This window comes from Equus caballus, chromosome 1, assembly GCF_041296265.1.
Source record: "Equus caballus isolate H_3958 breed thoroughbred chromosome 1, TB-T2T, whole genome shotgun sequence".
Lineage (NCBI taxonomy): Eukaryota > Metazoa > Chordata > Mammalia > Perissodactyla > Equidae > Equus > Equus caballus.
Window position 1 is genome coordinate 21143392 of NC_091684.1, and position 20738 is coordinate 21164129.

Here is a 20738-nt window from a genome sequence, read left to right on the forward strand (position 1 = left end):
CACGTAGCAAGTGCTCAACAAACGCTAACACTTAGTAATATTAATAATACTATTATTTCTCAGTGCTAATACACCTCTCTCCACATGCTAGCCCGATCTTCCTGCCTCCCCTCACTGCAGGGTGCCCATCTTTGCTACCTTTCAACACGCTGCCAAGGAAGCTGGTGTGAACAACTAATTCTGTAAAGAGCCATGGCACAGACAGCCGCAGGCCCGCGTCGGATGTCTCTGTTCTGTTCTGGATGAGCTGAGAGACATCCTTTGTCCTCTCGGCAGTGAAGGGTGATGAGGACAGGTGGCTGCAGTGTGGGCTCGGCTCTGACCCGGTATTGTCCGAGCAGTTGCTGCCCTTTATGGACCTGTGGTTTCTCAGAAGGGAATTATCTTGGAACCTCAGCAATATTAGCATGTGGCTGGCTGGCCAGCTGCCTGGAGCCCCATCTGTAGGGGACACGAAAACCTCATTGGAAATTTAATGTGATAGGGAACATTTAACACAGTTGTTCTCAGGGAAAGTCCTATGATGTTGGAAGACGTTTTGGACAAGCTGTTTTGGGGGAGCGAGTGCTCTCTCACTGGTGTGTGCTAAGAACATAACATGATCCCTGAACAGGGTGGAGACAGCGCTCTGATGAGCTTTTGGTTTGCTGGGGGTGTTTGGGGCCAGAGCTGAATGGTTTGGGGCCGTGGAGAAGAGGCTGAGGACTAGCACCCCGGGTCCTCCCTGATCTCCGAATTCAGGAGGACGTAGCTTTTAGGTGGTACCTAATGAATTGCCAGCCTGATGCAACCTCATCCTTTCTGCCAGGGCAGCACAGGTCTCAGGGTCTAAGGGACAGCTGCTGTGAGCTCCATGGAGTGCCTTCCATGGAAACCCTAGAACCCCCTTCCCAGGGGGTGTGAGGGTCTCTCTGTCTTGAGTCTGAGCAGAAACAGGAAAGCTAGATAGAGAGGAAAGTGAGGGGGTATCGGGCATCTAACTCTCCTGCTTTTATGTCACTCACCGAGAGTATCAGGCAGATGTGGGTATTAGACAGACGTTGTGGGAACTCCCTGAATGGGTGCCCAGCAGCAAGGGCCAACCCAGTCACACTGAGAGGAAAATGGACCCCGGCGGGAATTCAGGTGGTCCTGGAGGTGGGTGTGGGGAAGAGGGCATGTGTCATTAAGGCCACTGACCCAGAGGCAAAGGCTGACCCTGTGCCTTCTGGTCCCAATCCTACTTGGCATGTCATGGCCTGCGGGGTGACTGTGGACTGAGGGTTGGCGCAGCACTGCTCCTCCACGGGCAGAACCCTCACGCTTTACTTCTCGGTGACAACAGCAACCTCCCTGCCACCCGGTAAGAGTGAGGGATGATTCCAGCATCTTGCCCTCCCCATGGGCTAAGAGGGCCATCCAGCTGGATGTCCAGCTCCTTTCGCATGGATACTCCCTGGAGACAGCGAGCTGAGGCCCAGAGGACAGCCAGCACATGCTAAGTCCCTGTCATATGGCAGGTACCCTTTAGGTGGCTCCTACTGCAAATGGTCACTAATCCTCCTGACCAGCCTGCAAAGTCAGTGTTAGAGCCACCACTTTACAGAGGAGAAAACCAAGGCCCAGGTTAAGGACTCAGCCCCAGTTTGGCCAGGGACCTTGCCCTGGTCTGGAAGGAGCCTTCCATGGGTGTCCTACACTTCTAACGGTGACTACAAATGAGGTCTCTATTCTGCAGCATGGCCCTGCCTGCAGGGTCCCAGTGGGGTTTGCAGGGGTCCATTCCTCCATGGTTCGGGGTAATCAGAGCTCACAAGTGCCGGCTGGTTTTAGGTGTGGGAGGCGGGTTCCTCAGCCCAGCCAGGTGACGGGCTCTCAGCCCATGAGGGACATCAGGGCTCTGTACACCACGGTGAAGGGGAAGACAATATGTGCTTGTTTGCAAAGCCCAGCGAGGGAAGGGGGTGCTTGTCGAGGGAATGGGGTGCATGTGCAGAGGGTTGGGGTGGGACCCCCTCTCACAGCACCTTGCAGACTGTTCTAAAGCCAGGGATTTGGGGGTTCAGGACACCAGGGGCCAATATCACTTTCCTTCTGCTTCTTGGGGTGGGGCTGGGAGATGTGAGAAGGAAAGGCAGGCCCTAGGCCCGGTCAAGCACGAAAGGGGAGGGTTGAAAGTCCAGTGAGGTGTTTGTTTGTCCCATTTGCTTGCCAAAGCCACAGGGAAGCTGACTGACTGGCAGCTGGAGCACAGGTCCCGGATCTTCCATGGAACTTGAGCCTTGCTGTCATTCTGGAATTCTCCGCCGGCAGAGGGCAGGGGGAAGTGGTCAGATAGAATCTCACGTCTTTCCTAGCCAGGGGCTAAGCAGGCCTTCTTGGGCCAAGGAATATGGCTGCCCTGCCCCCTTAGGGGCCCAACTAGACGATTTCTTGTTTATATCACACTCTGCAACTCCCTTCTCTTTCTGCAGGCCAAAGCGGAAATTGGAAGGCAAAACCTGGGGCAACAAGGCCTTGAAAATTTCCAAGTGTGTGGGAGAGAGTGTGACAGGTTTATGATGATTACTGTGTGATTCTGCTGCTTTATAGGAAAAGTAATCCCAGGTTACTATTTTTTAAATGGTACTTTCTCAAGGTTGTGAACTTGATTCTTCCCCATCAACACCCTGTATTTATTTTGGTGTTTTGTTTTTATATTGTTTTTATTTTTTGGTGAAGAAGACTCTCCCTGAGCTAACATCTTTGCCAGTCTTCCTCTATTTTGTATGTGGGTTGCCTCCACAGCATGGCTGATGAGTGGAGTAGGTCTGTACCCAGCATCCGAATCCATGAACCTGGGCCGCCGAAGCAGAGCACACAGAACTTTAACCTCTCAGTCACGGGGCCGGCCCCAACAGCTTGTGTTTATTTTGAATATGATTTCTTGGGAACTTTTATATTAAGCTTTCCTAGCTGGTGCTGCTTAGTTTGGACTAATGTCAACATTAGGCTGTATTTCCCTGGGGCAGGAATAGCAAATGTGCCTGATTTCATGTGCTACGTCAGCTAAATGGTGGTGGTGACCTGCAGCTCTGCATTGGGAAGAAATCCGTAGCCAAAGCCAGACTCAGCAGGTAACAGTGCTGTGAGTGATTAGCAATGCCTGCCATGGGCATGGGAGAGAGGAGTGGTGGCATCTGTGTTATCTTCTCTTTGGGGAATTCAATTAAATTTCCCCACCCCTGTCTGTCCAGTCTGTAGTCATAAGACCTTTAAAATCAAAGGTCAGTCCTCTTAGACATGGGGTCCAATTCGCTGTGCCCAGTGCAGCAACCTGCACACTCCAGAATGGTCCAGCCTCCAATCAGCTTCCAGGGTGAACTTCCTACAAAATAGACACTAACCACTCCTCACTGCCCACAGCAACACCAGTCACTCTTCAAATTCTCGACCCACATCTCCTCCCTAGTCTCATCAACGATGCTCCTGCATGAGCACTTTGTAGTCTAGGCATGTCACACTTCTTACCGTGCCCAGAATTCGTAGTGCTCTTTTATACCTCCTTGCATTTTCACATGCTGTTCCCTTTGCCTGGAATATCTCTCCCTTTCTTCATATCCTTTAAGACCCAGCTAACACGTTGCTTCCTCTGTGAAGTCTTCTCTGATCCCTCCAGATGGTCAGCCCCGGTTGTCTGGTTTCCCACAGCAGTCTGTTCATTTCTCTATTATAGTGGTAGACATATAAACAGACAAGGACAGAAAAGCATTCTGTAAACTGCAAAGGACTGTGACCGCCGAGCGTCTCCTGGCGTTCCTGTTGAATCCGAGTGAATTCCTCCAGTGGAGAACATCGCCCCTCTTGGCTCCTCATAACTGGAAGGCACTCGTTTCTCCTCTTCTCCTGGGAAACGCTTTCGGAAATAAACACGCTCAGTGTCAAGCCCCAATCACGCCAACTTTAGGAGCCTCAAATCCTGAGTCCTGATGTTCCTTCCTTCATGCACCCGCATGATTCAGAGCAATCACATGATGACACGCGAAGCCAGGTTATGTGGGGCCCCAACATGGGGAAATGGCTGGATTTTTCCCATGTGAATAAGTGACACAAGATATGAAAATAGAAATGGACAGAGGAACTCCGCTGCACTGAGGATTGGTCTCCCTGAGCTAAAAAGGAGAACGGGGTTTTAAGACCCAGGCAAGATCAACAATGAATTGGCTTGTGGGGAGGAAAAGAGATGGCATTTTCTTGAGCTAAGGGCACTAAAAATAGTGTGAGGTTTTCCAAGAGGCTGTAGTGGTACTTCAGGGTGTAGCCGGGAAGCGTTTCTTTCCACAGCTATGGGCGCCCTCAAAGCCAAAGCCGGGCACAGTGAGGACTGGTCGCTCCCCGCACATTGCTGGGGCACAGCGCCTCCCCGGATGCCCTCCCTTGTCCCCGACGCTGAGCCAAGTCGCCCCATGCCCTGCGTTGCAGCCACTGCTCTGAGCAGCATTTCTCGAACGTTTGCACCAAAGCACCCCAACAGCAGAGAAGAAACGCAAAAGAGGGGTGGGGAAAGAGTGGGATCTGAGACTTGCCTGTGGAGGTTATGCAAGCGTGAAATTTCCTCCGAATCTCAGTTTTATCCTAAGAATTCGTGAGAATATCTCAGTCTACTCCAAAACAAAAGTCCAACTTTATATTAGTGTTTAAAAATCAGTTTGTTCCCCAATCTCAAGGTTACATTATCACTCTAGCAAGGAGAGCTGTGTTTACCCTGTGAGTAAAGAGCCCCCTGGCTCAACGCTGCCAGTGTGTGATGCCCCACAGTGACGAAACAGAAGCCTTTGCTGAGAACCTCAGCCTCGGAGCAACATCAGCCACTGAGGCAACTCATTCATTCATCCATCGGTTCATTTATTAATTCACTCACCAGGTATTTAATGAGCTTCTTTTAAATGCCTAGAACTAGGGATGAAGCAAGAAGGGTGCTAGCCCTTCAGGAACTCAGTCTCACAGAAGAAAAAGCCAAGGAGCCCAGCTGTGACCCTGCTCTGTGACAAGCGTTCCAACAGGGAATGATCACGCAGGCTTTGGGAGCAGGGAGATGGGAGAGCCTTCCTTCCAGGCAAGGTGCAGGCCGAGCCACTCCAGCCCAACAGTTAAGATCATGCATCATTGGGCAAGAGGGTTGACTGCTCAGTTTCCTCATCTATAAAGTGGGTATAATAGCTTCATATGGTTTTCATGGGCATTAAATGAGTTACACAGTGCAAAGTGCTGTCTATTAAGTGTTCAATAAATATTATATATTAAGCTGAGACCTGAAGAATGGATGGAACTGGGATGCAGGGGAGCGGCAGAGATAAAGAATGGGGAGGGGAAGAGTGTGTTCCAGACAGAGGGAACAACACGTTTAAGAACAAATGTTCAATAAATATTTGTTGAACAAACAAATTCTTTAAAGAAAGTGAGAGTAACGCAATCTTGATAAGCCACACCCTTTATCTATTGTTCCCTGGTACATGTGTGTGCACCTGAGCCAGACGCCCACAGGCAAGACCACTGTATTTTCTAACTCAAGTGTCAAATTCTTAAGGGCAGAGATTGAGTCTTTCCCCTCTTGGGGTCCCATAGCCCTGAGCCTTTAATCCCCTAAGGGTGACAAATTCCCTGCTCTGCTCCCTCCTTCTGCTATTTCATCACCACTTCCATCCTGGGGAATTTGTCCAAGATCACTGGAGAGAGCCTCATGGACAGAGCTGAGAAAGGCAGACAAGGGGCAAAGAGCCCAGAACTTGTGATCAGAGGCCCTGGATTCAAGTCCTCCCTGTGCCAGCTAGCAGCCCTATGACTTTGGGTGAGTCACCTAGGACACCAGTCCAGAGAGGACACTGGGCCCCCATGACGAGCAGGTTGGAGGTTTCGATGCAGTAGGGTGACCAACCATCCCATTTTCACAGGATTGAGAGGTTTCCTGGGATTTACTAGTTTCAACGCCAAAACCAGGAAAGTCTCAGGCAAACAGGGACGAGTTGGTCACTCACAGCCTTGCTTTTCCCTCCCATGTCCTGCCTCCCCACCCACCAAGACCTGAGTCACAGGTCAGAGCAGCATCTGAAGCCTTTGGTTTCACAGCTGACCCATGGGGCCGCATCTACGCAGAAGGAAGGAAGAAGAGGAAGAACAAGCCTTTGGTGTTGCGCCATGACGTTCACACACCGGAGGCTGGCATCAATCCACTGTTTGAGGTGGGAGGGCCAGGCCAGCGTTTCTCAGAGATTCCATGTACAGCCAAAACCAAGCTAGCCAGGGTGTCGACAGGCTGGAGGGCAGCAGAGGCTGGTCTGTGCTACTCTCCAAAGGGTTAGGGTGACAGAATTTATGACCCCAGTGGCACTGAGCCCACCACTCCACCCAACAAGAGCCAATTGGGCTGGTCAACCTGATGCTGACCCACTAGCCAGAGAGTGGGCAAGAGGCTGCAGGGGGGCTGCCCTTGGCTGGGCCCCAACTCTACCCACACTGGTAAATCTGGGAGAGCCCCAGGGGCTTCTGCTCAGATCCCCATGGTGTGCTCTGCCAAAGAGATCACAGCAGGCTCCCTGCCATCCCATCAGAGAGACATCTTGTGTTTTCAGTTACCAGTCCCATTTACGTCCTGGTTTGGGCTTGAGTGCCAGGCTATCTTAGGTGATGCCAAGCCAGGCCTTTTGTGCTTTCCTGTTAGCTGCATCACTTCGTATTTTTAGGGGCAGCCAAGACTGGGACGATGCCAGTGGGCTGCCTTTCTTCCTGAGTTCCCAAACACCACCTCCATGAAAATGTCACACTTGAGGGTCCAAGGGCCCCCCTAGTTCCTGCTGCAGAATGGAAAGGAATCAGCTCAGAGAACAGGGACAAGTGACTGGACAAATCGGAGGCAACAAGGGACCTGGTCCCTCTGCCTGTTTTTCCCTCCACTTCAGCCCCCTCCACTCACCCCCTAAAGCTCTGCTGGGCCCCTGCTTTCTCGCGACCCAGCGCAAAGGGTGAAGACCCAAGACTTTTGAGAGGGCCAAACTGCCTTCCTCAGAGGAGCAACTTTTGCTGTCCCTCCCGTCCTTCTGCAGACCCACAGCACTGCAGTGTGAGGTCCCTGGGCTCTGTCATCTGTGACGTCCACCATCACTAGGGCAGGAACATTACAGTTTGCAAAGTGCTGCCTCACCTGTGGTCCCCTCTGACTTACCACTGGGGGTGGGGGTAGGATACCCATTTTATGGATGAGGAAGTTGAGGCAGTTAAAACGGAGATGATGTGTCCAAGTCATAGAGATAGCAGTGGGAGGCTCAGGGCCTCTGCATGGCCCCAAGGGCTCAGCTCAGAAGCCAGGCCCAGTGCCTATTAAGTCCACATACTTGGCAACCAAGGAGGAGCTGTTCGGTTTCCTCTCCCCAAAGCACATTGGTCACTGCTGGAAGTGAGGAGTCTTGCAAATGCCTGGGCCCTCTGTAGGTCACTCCCACCCCAGCCCCCTTGTGCCTCTGACAGTCACTATCCACAGGGCTGGGGACCAGAGCAGCGGAGAGAGAGGACATGCTTTCTGTGACTTTCCACTTGTCCCTGCCCCCATTCTTGTTTAATCTTAAATCAGTCTGTCTGTCTCTCTCTCTCTCTCAGACTCTTTCTCTCTCCCTCAACACACACACACACACACACGTACACGCAGGAAAGTCTGGATCCAGCATCCAAGAGACAATTCAGACCATCTCAGGTGGGAGGGGGAGGGACAAGGCTATTCCTCTGGAGAGCTGTAAACTTCTTTCCCGGTCCACAACCAAGCACAGTGCCAATGTGCATGGCCTACAGGTGGGGGGTGGATCCCAAGGAGGGGTAGCAGTCATCCTGGGGTGGAGGTTGTGGGGATGAAGGCCCATTTCAAAGCAGCTGCTTTGGGAACAGGGCTTGGACCTTCGAGATTCTGCATCCATGAGATCCTTAGGATAAGGCTGCAGACAGTAGAGTATTGGGGACCAACTCCAGACACCTTCGACACTCTCTGCTCAACAAGGGCAGGAGCAAGCCCTTTGCCCACAGCTCTCTGGCTGCTAGCCCTTCAACATCATTCCTACCTCTTGGGTCAGGACACAAACCACCTAACAGGGCTGGCCCAGGGGAAGGGCTCCAGACCAGCAGATCAATTCAGCTGGTTTAAGGGGCTGTGGTTGCTTTTGCTTCCACATCTCCAGCTCCACCTCAAGCCATGAGTCTAGGTTCACTCTGTTGAGGGTTCCGTGCAGCCAAGGGGGCACATGAGCACAGATTGGACAATGGACCAGGGCTGCAGCCTCCTTCTTGTACTGGCCACCCTACCTCCACCTCCCCTACCACACCTAACTTCTGCCCACAGACTCTTCCCTCACCCCCACTGGCCATCCCCCATTCTCCACGACAGCAAAGGCCCGAGGGTCAACAGGGCCACACCAAACACCCTCTAGATGCAGGGCACTGTGATAGATGCCAGGTGGGCAGTAGGAGAGGTTGGTTTGTAGAAAGGTAAGTCACAGTCTTGACCCACCCAGTAGTTTCAGGCTAGTTAGTGAGAGAGGAAAGGCTTACATAGACCGCCCTCCAAAAAATCAAATAATATGGCAAGACAAAGATCCAGAATTCAACCCCCTATGCGGTGAAATTAAGCAGCCCAGAAATGTCATAGTGGGAAAAAACACACAGGAATTTGAGGAGTTGGTGACATTCTAGCTTGTCTTAGCAAGATAAGAGAAGGTGCTATCCCCAGACATTCCTCTTTCTCTGGAATTGCATAGCTTATAAGGAACACAGGTCTGAAGACTACAGGTCTTGACTACAGTGCGCCTTCATTTTCCCTGGACTCACTTACACCCCCAGCTGCTTATTGGTGCTTACAGGATTCATGTCCAATCACCGTTGCACAGTTTTGTAGGCTGAACATCCACGGGAATGTGAAATGCGGCAGAATGTAAGAGCAGATAGCTAGAAGCCCAAACGGTCCAAGTTCTCAGCTCCTATGATGTCATTTCGCCGGCTAGATCAAAGAAGAATACCCCAAAAACTCAACACACAAAAATACACGCACATTTCAACAACTTCTAAACCCATTTCCTGGAAGGTGTAGCCATGAAATAAATCACTGGGTGGCAACAGCTCCTGTTCAGGGACAGTCAAGATTTGGGCCATGAAGTCCATTGCCTTCAGAGATGATGACTGTGTTGTAGTCTTTGCTCAGCCAGGAAACTGTTGTGAGAACAACTGTTCCATCCTCTTTAGAAATACTTGAAGGGTAAGCTGGACCCTGGGACTGGAAGCCCAGATGACCAGAAGACTTCCACCTCCCCCCCACAGCATAAAAGAATTCTAGGACTTGATAGATGACTGAAGGTTCCTCCCAACTCATCCAAGGACTTGTACCAACTAACCTGATAGACTCGATATGTTGGTTCCCACAGGACTGCAAGTGGGTTATGGGTTTCTGACTTTGGAATCATGGCCTCCAGACAAGCTCAAAGAACTGTTTACAGCTGTTGAAAACCAAGAGCAGTGTCAACACAGTTTGAATTAGAGAGTTGATCATAACACAAGGACTAAGTTGCACCCAACTAAAGAAGGAAAACAGCTAGACTCACTTCAAAATCATGCAACCTATGAGAATATTGATGAGGTGACTTTGACCCAAAGGTCACAGGGCTATCTCCATTAGGATTTTCTTGGTTGCAAGTAACAGAAAACACAACTGAGATTGGCTTAAATAAAATGAAAGGAACTTATTAGCACACAAAAAAAATGTCTAGAGATAGGTCTTACTTCATACGCATCTGGCTAAATTAATGTCATCAAGACTCTATCTCTTTCAGAGCTCTGCCATCTACTGTGGTGACCCCCATGTGATAGATGGACTCAGGAGGTCCAGTGGGAAAGTACACCTGCCTCTCTCCGAACAATTCCAGCAAAAGTCTGGTGGCATCTCATTGGCCCTGACTGATTCATGGATGAGACCATGATTGCTATGATCTAAATATTTACGTCTCCCAAAATTTGTATGTTGAAATCCTCACCCTCAATGTGATGGTATTAGGATGGGGCCTTTGGGAGGTGCTTAGGTGATGAGGATAGAGCTCTCATGAATGGGATTAATGTTCTTATAAAAGATATCCCACAGAGTTCCCTTGCCCTTTCTGCTATGTGAGGATACAATGAAAAGTCTGCTACCCAGAAGAGGGTCCTCATCTAATCATGCTGGCACCCTGATCTTGGACTTTCCAGCCTCCAGAACTGTGAGAAATAAATTTTTATTGTTTATCACCGCTGAGTCTGTGGTATCATGGTCTATGTTACGGCAGCCTGAAAGGACTAAGACAATGACCCAATCACTGTGTTCAGGGCAAGGGATACACTGGCAGGTTACAGGAAGTCTGGGTTTAGCCCATTTGGCCACCATAGAGCCCACCCCCACCACGTGGACTGAGAGTGGTGAGAGGGGAGTGCCCAAACATAGATTGGGGAGGACAGTAGTTATGGCCATAAGAGGAAATGGGGGCCAGGGAGGGAAACCACAAATGTCCACCACGGCACCTGTAACAAATGGATCCATTTTCACTCCTGGACTCCATCATACACGTGACCTCGATGAGCTACAGACAGAAACCATCACGTGTGTCCCCACTGCCCCAGTGCAGGGGAGATTCTGGGAATTGCTGTGGGAAAGCTGGGGATATGCAGAAGTCAAAGTGTCCAAGCTCATGAAAAGCTGGGAGGTGGAACCTAGCAAAGAGCATGCTATCTCTACTGCCTCCCTCCATTGTGGTCCCATGGTCCTCCCCGGAGCCTGGGAACTCTGCAGGCCTCAACTGGAAAGCTGAGATCAACAGAGTAGAAGTCCTCCCTGTCACTCTCAGTGTAGGGTCCCAGGGACTGCATCAGAGAGGCATGCCCAAGACATCCTCCATGTGCTGCTGGGACAGAGAGCTGATATCACTATTACTGAGGAAGTATCATCATCATCATCATCATCATTGAGAGGAGCCAAGACCCAGAAGACAACAGCATGTGCCAAATTCAAAACAAAACAAATTAAAAAATGAGGGAGCGAGTGACCACATCGGTCACCAGGACACCCAAGAGTAAGATACAACAGTGTGAGGCAAATGAGTTGTTTGAGCAGTTTAGGACTAATTCTAGAAACAGTGAGTATACCCCAGAGTTGCTTGAAGATGAGTGAGATGATGATAAGGAGGCCCAGCACCAGCCAGGTCCAGGCCACCTAACAGAGAACCCAGAAGAAGTGACTATTAACGGATGCTCAGAGTGACCCTGACTTTGAGGCTCTCCTCTCACAGTCTCCATGGAGAGTGACGTGGAGGAGCTGAGTCACCCAGAGAGCAAAATAAGACTTGTGTCTGTGGCTGCACACACAAAGGATCCCCAGGAACGTGATTGTGAAGCACTGACCATGTGAGCTGATTAGTTCTGACCCCTTTCTGGTCCTTCCCTCCTGACTCAGGGCCAGTCTTAATGAGCTGAGACCACACTTATGTGAGGGCTAAAAGCTAGGACAGCAACACCTGGCCCCCAGGTCCACTATCCTGAGTACAGACAAACTTCTAGCTCAGGGTTCTGTTTTAAACCCATCCATGTGGTTAATTTTCTTCAACTTGGCTAGGCCACAGTACCCGGATATTTGACCAAACATTATTCAAGACGTTTCTGTGAAAGTCTTTTTTAGATGAGCTTAATATTTAAGTCAGTAGACTTTGAGTAAAGCAGATTACCCTCCATAATGAGAGTGGGCCTCATCCAGTCAGTTGAGGGGCTTAATAGAAAAAGACTGATCTCCCCCAAGCAAGAGGGAATTCTGCCAGAAGACCACCTTTGGCTTCAAACTTCAGCTCTTTCCTGGGCCTCCAGCCTGCTGGCCAAACCTGCAGATTTTGGACTTACCAGCCTCTACACTGTGTGAGCCAATTTTCTAACAAATCTACATAGGTAGGTAGGTAGATAGATAGGTAGGTAGGTAGATAGATAGATAGATAGATAGGTAGGTAGACAGATAGATAGATAGACAAGAGATTAGAGATAGATGATGATGATGATGATGATGGTAGAGAGAGAGATGAGAGATAGATTAGAGATAGAGATAGAGATATATACACACACATCCTGTTGGTTCTGTTTCTCAGAACACTGACTAATACACCATCTCTCTGAGTTTAAATGGTGAAACCTTTTCCTATGTCCCCAAGCACTCACCCACTGCCATATGAGATATAGATATCACACACATGTGCATGCAGACACGCACACATCCACTCCTCTATGCCCTGCACAAAGGCATTCTCTCTGGGGGGTCCCTCAAGGACCCTTCAGCCTGTGCTCATCCAAGGCCCTTTGGGACCTCTACAGCCTTTAGGTCTGTCCACATACCCTGGCACCCCGGCCTTCATTCTCTAGGCTCAGGCACTAAAGCAGAGCAGAACCACAGCTCCTGGAGGTCAGAAGACCTGCAGATCTCAGCTGGTTCCACCTTAGCCCAAGAAAGAAGCCCTTTTACCAAGTCAACCTCTGCTTAAATACCTTTAGGAGAGGGGACTTCATCAACCTAGAGGCTGGTTCTTCCCCAACAGACAGCACGCCCCCGTTCTTCAAGAATATTAATCCCCTTGGTCTTAGCCAGTGGGCACGTACGTGTGCGTAGCGTTGCACAGCGTGCAGACCTGCTTTAGCCTTTCCTCTTCACACTTGACTCTATGTACTCACCCCTGCACTCACCATTCCATGTTTGAACATAGTTTTCAGTGGTCTCGTCTACTGACTTGGGTATATTCCATCATTTTAAGCATGATTCACTCAGTCATCTGACAAGTGCTTATTGAGTACCTACTATGGCTTGTTGGTGCCTGGGATTCAGGAGGAGACAAAGTCCCTCCCCTTGTGGAACTTACACTCTCACGGATAAATCATGAGAAATGTGTGGATATGACATGATAACCATGGAGACATGACACCATCAAAAAAGGTAATATTTTACCCATTTTTCAAATAAAGACATTGAGGCTCTGGAAAATGAAAGAACTTTCCCAAGTTCACATAGACAGCCAGAGATAGAGCTAAGTGCAAACCCGCATCTGTCTAACACAAAATCCAAGCTCCTCTTAGCCAGGTGCTAAAGAGAGAGCTTGGGAGGACTTGTAGGCTAAGTGGCTGAAAGGGGAGAAATCTTTCCAAAAGCAAAATGTCTACATTTCTCATGATTTCCTCTTGGTTTACATCTGAAACTCTTCTGACCAAAAGTTTCCCCAAGAAGTGGGCGCAGTATAGTTGGTGAACACACCAGTCCCTGGCGCCAAAGCATTGAAGCAAGAAGAAAGAGTGGTGAAAAGACCCACCCTCAAAGCCTTGGAGGATGGGCTGGGCAGGGGACAGGCCCACGAGCAGCCCCTCCCCCAGTTGCACGGTGTCCTTCACCATGCACGCTCAGTGGGCATTTGCCCCCTTCAGGGACAGGGAGGGAAGCTGACACGGAGCCAGACCCAAGGTTTAAGCCATGAAATAATTTATGCCAAACCCCAGGTTCTTTTCTATTATTAAAATAAAAAAGTGTGGGGTGTAGCTTGGCTTTCAAGCTTGGGTGTGATTTTGCTAGGCAGCTGGGGAAGAGTAACGTGGCATTCCACGTGCAAGAGAACTGCTTGAGCAGAGTTACCGAGGCAGAAACGAGAGCGTTCTAACCAGGAGACAGGAAAACCAGCCTGGGGTGCGACAAGGCAGCCAAGATCACTAACCTGGGCATCAGGAGACCTCAGTTCCAGGGCTTGACTAGCAACCATCGTGGTCATCATGGATCTTGTCTATACAAGAGGGCGTCCAGTCCCACCCTCTTGCTCTGTTGAAGAACACAAGATCTTTCTTTCTTCAGGCTGGAAAGAGAGAAAGCTAAGAGCGTAAGAGGCCAAACCCCTGTGACAAATTGCCCTAAAACCCCGGTTCTAGGGACATGATGCCAGCCCCACCCCAACTGGCAGCCCTGCCCGCCTCAGCCCAGAGCAGCTTCATGAGCAAAAGCAAGTCTCCAGCTCCCAAACTGGAGCATAAAAGGCTGGCACCACTGGATCTCTGCCTATGCCAAGCACTGGCCTGGGCAACTCATCAAAACACTAGGAACCATAACTTTCAAGTGACAGGTGGGGAAACTGAGTGCTGGTCATCTGTTCAAGGTTAAAATCAAAGCTTTGTGATGGAACCAGGATTTGTAATCAGGTCTTCTAACTCCCAAGCCTTAGCTTTAAAGTACCGTTCCCAGGAGCACCAGCCATTCCCTCTAATATCTGGACACCCTTTCTGGGAACTCCTGGGAGAGAGAGCTCCCTCGCAAACAAGCAGCTGTTGGAAGTGTAGGCATCAGGTGTCCAGCAAACAAGAAAGTGTGGAGAGTCATAGGAAAAGGCCCCGCCAGGGGCAGTGAGCTGGCTGTGGAGAGCTCCTCGGCCAGCAGAGCTGACAGTGCATCGCATTGCGGGCTTCCCGAACTCCTTGCAGACAGAGGGCTTTTCTCCTGGAGGAGCCTGGACAATCCTGGTGCAAGAGTAAACACTTGAGGCTTATCAGGTCTTCTGATCTCAAGCAGAATCCACATTCTCATTCACCCTCGTCTTGTCAACCAGCCTTCGGGCTGCCCAGCAGAGCACGCAGCCTCCTTGTTCTCGGGGTCTCCTCTAATCCTCCGTGATCTGTCATGTAGATAAGGCAGCTGAGGTTTGGAAATAGGAAGTGAATCAGACCAGGTACCATGGCCAGTGAGGTCTGCATACCACCAAGGCTGACTGAGTCAATTCTCCAAGGAGAGGTTTGCATGTAACCGTGAACAGGAAGCTCTGAGCCCAGGAACCACTCTCTAAAGACGGGAAATTACAGAGGGGAGGGCGGTGGTGTACAGCATTTTGCAAGCAAGGGCACCTCTGAAATCCCAATATCTGGGTCTGCACGGAGACTGGCATTGCCTTTGGGTGGCCTATGGGGGAGGCGGGGTCCCTGAGCTTCCCTGAGTGTCATGTCAGCTCCCTAGTCAGGCCACTATCAGATCTGGGTTACCACTCCAAACACCCTCCACACCACGAGGCTCCGCTCAGCAGCCAGAATCATTGTTCCAACAAAACAAATCTGATCACGTTCATCCTTTGCCTAAAACTCCTCCAGTGGCTCTCCGTTGACCTCCAGATAAGTCTTTCCGGTGGCTGCATGATCCAGCCTCTCCACTCTCCCTTTGGCCGCTCACACTACACTGTCCGCCCAAAGTGGACTTCATTCAGCTGCTTAAACATATGATTCCCCCCCTCACCCCAGGCTCTTTGGCAGACCTATTCCTGCCTATCCCTCAGCTCCCATCTAGCTGTCACTTCTCCAGGCACCCTCCTCAGATGCCTTAGCCCAGGCCAGGTTCCCCCCAGTGAGTCCCTGTCACCCACTGTACCACCCTTATCAACCTGCTTATCACTGCCTGGTGTCCACGTGATATGTCTCTCCTGCAAAAGAAGATGCTCTGCATGGTAAAGATCCTAACTATCTTCTTCACCACTCTACCCGCAACACTGAACACAAATAGAGCAATATCAGTGACATTAGTTTGGAGATAGCGCCAAAAACACGGTTGTTGAATGAATGAATGAATGAGGAAAGGAATCTGTCATTTATTAAAACTGTCGGTGCCTTCTCCAGGGCCAGGGCACAGGAAAGAATCCTCAAGGTTTATCTGCTGAGAAGGAAGGCTAAGGGGTGCCCAGAGGTGCTGAGTAAGGAGCAGCAGAATCCTTAGTGTACCCAGGGCATTGGTGGGGTCTCTGATCTGGGCCGGTCCCCAAACTCTCCTCACTCAGCCCCCAGTCTCATTGGTCAGCACGGTAGGACAGCTCGGTATCTGCTCCTTGGCCTCCTAAGCTGGACCCGAGAACTAGAAGATAGAGAACATTGGCCAAGAGCCAGCCACATGGCTCCCTGGGGCTCTCTCTCACCTGACTCACCAGCTGGCAGGGAGGATGGTGTGTGAGTATCCGTGTGTCTGTGTGTGTGCGTAGTCTGGCCATCCTCATAACAACACCAACACATGCCCTCACATCCACAAAGGTCGAGAGGAAGGAGAGCCTATATGCTTCCTCCACAGCTGCCCAGTGGCCCAGGCAGCTGGCCTGTAGACAAACTGAAAGAACTAGATGGCTGGCCTCCCTCCAGCCTGTCCCCCAAAGGGACATCACTCGGCTGTAAATTCTCCTTGTCCACCCTTCGAGCCCAGAAGGCTGCCTCGGGAGCTGTTCCCTGCTCTCTGAGTTCCGGCTAGGGGCAGACATCCGGATACAGGAGTGAGATCGGCGAAGGTGTTCATTCCCTGGGCTCTCTCCCTGCCCAGAAGCGGTTTGGCAATGGCTGTGCTGGCTCTCGACATACAAGCCTGCCAGGCGTCCTTCCCCACAGCTGCAGTTCTAATGGTTTGGGTGACAGCTCCCTCCCCTCACCCCTTCCTGCCAAGGGTGCTGGCAGCTCCACTGTGCATGTCCCAAGGTGCTTCACCACCCCTTGTGGGTTTCCCTTAACCCTGCCTGCACCTCATAAATAGTCTCTTCTCTCTTCACTCACCCCTATGCAGTGTGCCATCTTGTTTTTCTCAGATACAGATTCCAAAGAGGGCTGGAGTTCCTGCCCTTGAACAGAATGGAAGGAGCCTTAAAGGCCACTTCCACCTGGCCTTCTGAATTCCCTGTAGTCAAATAAACTCCCCCTTCCACTGAGAACAGGACGGCCTATCTACTAAAGAAAACGTCTGCTACAGAACCAGTTTTGCCCTCTCTCAAATGCCTACGTCCCCTCATCCCGCCCACCTCCTTCCACTCAGCTCCATCCCCCGTAGGGGAGCGGTATTCTACCATGGGTAGCAGGGACAGGGAGCCAAGTCGCAAGTTGGAGAGGGGTTCATTGTAATTAGAGTCAATGACATGACACTATACTCCTCTTTAAGTCCCTTTGGGACCCCTTCTCCTGGTACATACATAGCTATCCTCAACTCCCCTGATGCTTCCACGCCAGGTCCTGGTGAGCAAAATATCCCTTTGAAACAGGTTATACCTGTTCACAGACACACAGACACATACACACTCACAAAAACTTTCACACATGGTGACATACCCATTCACATGTGTGTACACATACACACTTATTCACATGTACACACACCTACACAAAGGCATAGCCCACACTTGAAAAACACACCAAACTCTCACTACTACCTCAGCCCTCAATGAGGCCAATGACTCTTAGAGCCAGCTGTCCCCAAGGACAACATATGGCTTGGCCCCTGCCCAGTGTGCCTCACCTCAGGCAGGGACAGAAGGAGAGGGCAGAGCTGGCATTTCACAGAATCTTAAAACGGATCCACAGAAAAGCCCAGTGAGGTTCCTCAGCTCAGTATCACCCAACAAGCGTTCCAGCGAACGTGATTCACTGCGATGCTCTATAAAAAATGCACTTCTGCAGTCCGGGGAATTTGGGAAACAGAGCACATCTATCTGCTCCTCTCAGGGAGTCCCAAACCACGCTGGCATACTCAAGAATCCATGAAGTCCTGAAGAAAAGGTACCCGTTACAGGTCGCTTAACCCAGATCAATGATAGATGATAAAGAGACAGATGCATAGATAGATAAGTGAGAGCAAGAGAGAGATTGAGGTTGATTTTGTAGTTAAAGAAACTCTACGGAACACACTTTTAGATAACACTGTTCTAGACCAACCGTTTTCATTTTATAAATGAAGAAACGGGCTCAGGAAGGGCTTCGCCCAAGGTCGCATGGCTAGCAAAAGGCAAAGCCGGAACTAGAACTCAAGCCTCCTAATGCCCAGATACAGCCTCCTTCCAACAGGCCCTGTTCCCTTTTTGTATTTAACTCTAAACCCCAGGATATCTGGTAATCAAAGAGATCGATGATATTTTCAAAACAAATCCTGGTGTTTGTGATGGTGTTCACGGGGCTTCCCTCGCAGGGACGCCCTCTGCTGAGCGAGGCGCCCTTTCCTGCATCCCAGACTCTGGGGCCCACTGCAAGGGGGAGGACAGGGCCCAGGGCAGAGGCCTGGGGACAAGGCCTGATGTTGGGCCCTGGCTCTGGCAAGGGCAGGGGCCTGGGTGCCTAGATCCTGCCACTCTACTTGAGTCGGGGAGGTAGGCTTCCTGATGGTGTCTCCAAATGGGGACAGGAGCTCAGTCTGCCATCCCTAGGGATCAGGTTGGAGAAATGAAAGGTGAGGTCTGACTCAGGCCTGGGTGCACCACCTAGGCTTGCTTCCACAGGGCTCAGCTGCTAGAACCCCAGCTGCCGTCCCCACCCCTCCTCCCTCAGCCAAAGTCCTGCTACCCTGGCTTCCACATCCTACTCCCTGAGCTCCCAGCCACAGCGAGCTCTGTGCACACTCATGGTACACACAGATGCCCATTACCCTCACTGGGCCGCAGCATCCACCACCTCCCGCCACACTGTCACTGATGTATGGCTACTTAATGCTCCACGCAGGCACATCCCGTCTCCCCCTGCAGCCTTAATGCTTCCCGAGTGCAGGGAAGATCCTAATCTCTGCAGGGACCCTAACTCTCCCAGGGACAAGTGCAGGCTCTGCAGGGCACGAGCATGGCAGTAGCCTCGTGGCGCCTGGCACAGCCCTTGGCACAGAGCAGGTACAGAGGGGTACCTAGGGTTTATCAGCAATTCCCCATAGGGAACAGCAAAACAGAACTCATGTTGAATATCTATGCCATCGGACAGAGAGTCACAGGGAGGAGTGGGCTCGAGGGACCCTGGGATGTCACATAAACAAGTTGGCTTTTCAGGGTCTTAGGTCCTTCAACAGCTCAATGTGGGAGATGTGGGAGTCGAGGATGTGTGCCAGCACTTCTGGCTCTAAAACTCTGATTCGATTATAGAATCGTAGAAGGGAAAGCCTATGCCACTTTTGCATCCCTCTCTCCTCCAGCCCCTTAGCACAGAGTAAATTGAACAAAGCCTGTAGGGAGGAGGTTGTGTCTAGGCTCAAACAGGGCACCACCCCACCACAACTCAAGGCACCTTAAGGAGTCAATCCGGCAAGACACCTTCAGACCCCAAAGCCAAAGTTACCCCAACCAAAGTTATGTAAAATAGGAGGTTCAGCCACAAAGAGATTCTCCTGGCCCAGATAAGCAGGATCAGATGTAGAGAGGAAGCTGCTGAGTGACAGTCTCATCGCCTGACCTTTAAGATAAGATCTGGTGTGAGCCATTTCTCCTCCTCAAGTCTCCTCCCACCCCAGACCTTGGCAGACTATTGCTTGAGCCCTCTGCAGTGAACAGTGATGCCTCCTGTGAACTCAGGACCCCAGCATCCAAGCCTGGTCTCCCGTCCTCTCTCCCCCACTTTCCCCAGGCCCCATCCATCTCTGAGGCTTCTCGGCTGCTGGAATTGGGGGGCAGGGAGTGACACCGGAGGCCTGCCCTACGTGGCACCATTGCCCACACTTCTCCCTTTCCCAGGGAGCAGGGCCTCTGGGGGCAAGAGCAAAGCAAACACTTCCCCAGCAGACAGAGCAGAACAGAGAGTCAACAGTGAGCAGTGTTTGTTTCTGCCCCTGCGTCTGGGACACACAGCCCAGTTCCTGGGGGCCTGCCAGGTTGGCCTATTGTCTGGCATTGTTTGCCTTTGGGGTGATGGGTGCCTAGGAGTGGGGAGGGAGAAAGAGGATAGAGTAGGGTTGGGGAGCAGGGCACAGCATCAGACCAGGTGGCCAGACTTGGTGCCAAAGGCCATGTGTGTGAAGCCCCCAGGCAAGAGTCTCTGGAGCCTAGTGCCTGCCCACCATCCCGCCTGGTGGGAACTTCTTCTGGTCTCTAACAAAAACCCCTCGGAACCATTGTCTTCCCTCCTGCAGATGCCTCAGAGCCCAAATCACTTCTCAAGCTTCTCTGACCTCTCACCCCTACGAAAGAAGTTAAGGAAGATAAGGAGACACAGCAAGTGCTGCCCTCTAGGAAGATAAGGAGACACAGCAAGTGCTGCCCAGAGAGGGCAGGAACGCCTCGAGGAGAGCTGGGGGTCTGTTGTTGGGGGGCATCCAGAGCTGGTCTGCACGTGTGTCGTAGGTGGCTGGCCTTACAAAGTTCGGCCTTCCCCAAATCACGACCTTTCACTTGTGATTATCCCTCAAACCCAGCCCCTCGATGCGTGGCTCTCCTTCATGAGCACTGCTGCTTCCTAACTGAACAAGGCAGCGTGGGTCCAGAGCCCTGTCACCCAGAGCTGTGGGACCCTGAACAAGTCACTTCCTCTTGGAAGATGAGGAATTGGATGCCTGGATCTCAAGGGGCCACCCTTCAAAGTGCCATAACCATCACCATAGGGTGAGCATCTTAAGCTCTCCTAGATGACAGGGTGGAACTTGATGGTACAGAAATGCAACAGGAAGGACTCATGTATCTGTCCAGAGACAATTCAAACCACCTACTAATGTATGGTTCTTCCTAGGCGTTCATACCATGCTTTGTGCATAAATCACACTAGGGGTTATATATATGTCGTATGTTATCACACTGTAAGGCATTATATATATTTTTTAGCATCTTCCACACTTTGTACATCTACTACACTTTGGGGGTATATACACACTTTGACGTATAGACACACTTCATGTCATATAGACACTTTGCAACATGTACACATTTTATGTATATCTACACACTTGGCCTGTATCCCATACTTTGTGCATATAGCAC

At 50.9% G+C, this 20738-nt stretch overlaps 1 long non-coding RNA gene across 2 annotated transcripts in view; it reads right to left on the minus strand.

Moving 5' to 3' along the window:
• The window catches only part of LOC138915281 (uncharacterized), a 65999-nt gene that overhangs the window by 41074 nt on the left and 4187 nt on the right, over positions 1–20738 (minus strand). Inside the window, exons 2-4 of one of the 2 annotated variants that reach the window (XR_011420990.1) lie at positions 13743–13877; positions 9384–9485; positions 8674–8992 (exon numbers count right to left, since the gene is read on the minus strand). This is a non-coding gene — a long non-coding RNA (uncharacterized lncRNA). Of the gene's footprint in view, positions 1–8673; positions 8993–9383; positions 9486–13742; positions 13878–20738 lie in introns of those variants that run through there. The other variant, XR_011420991.1, reaches the window with a different exon arrangement.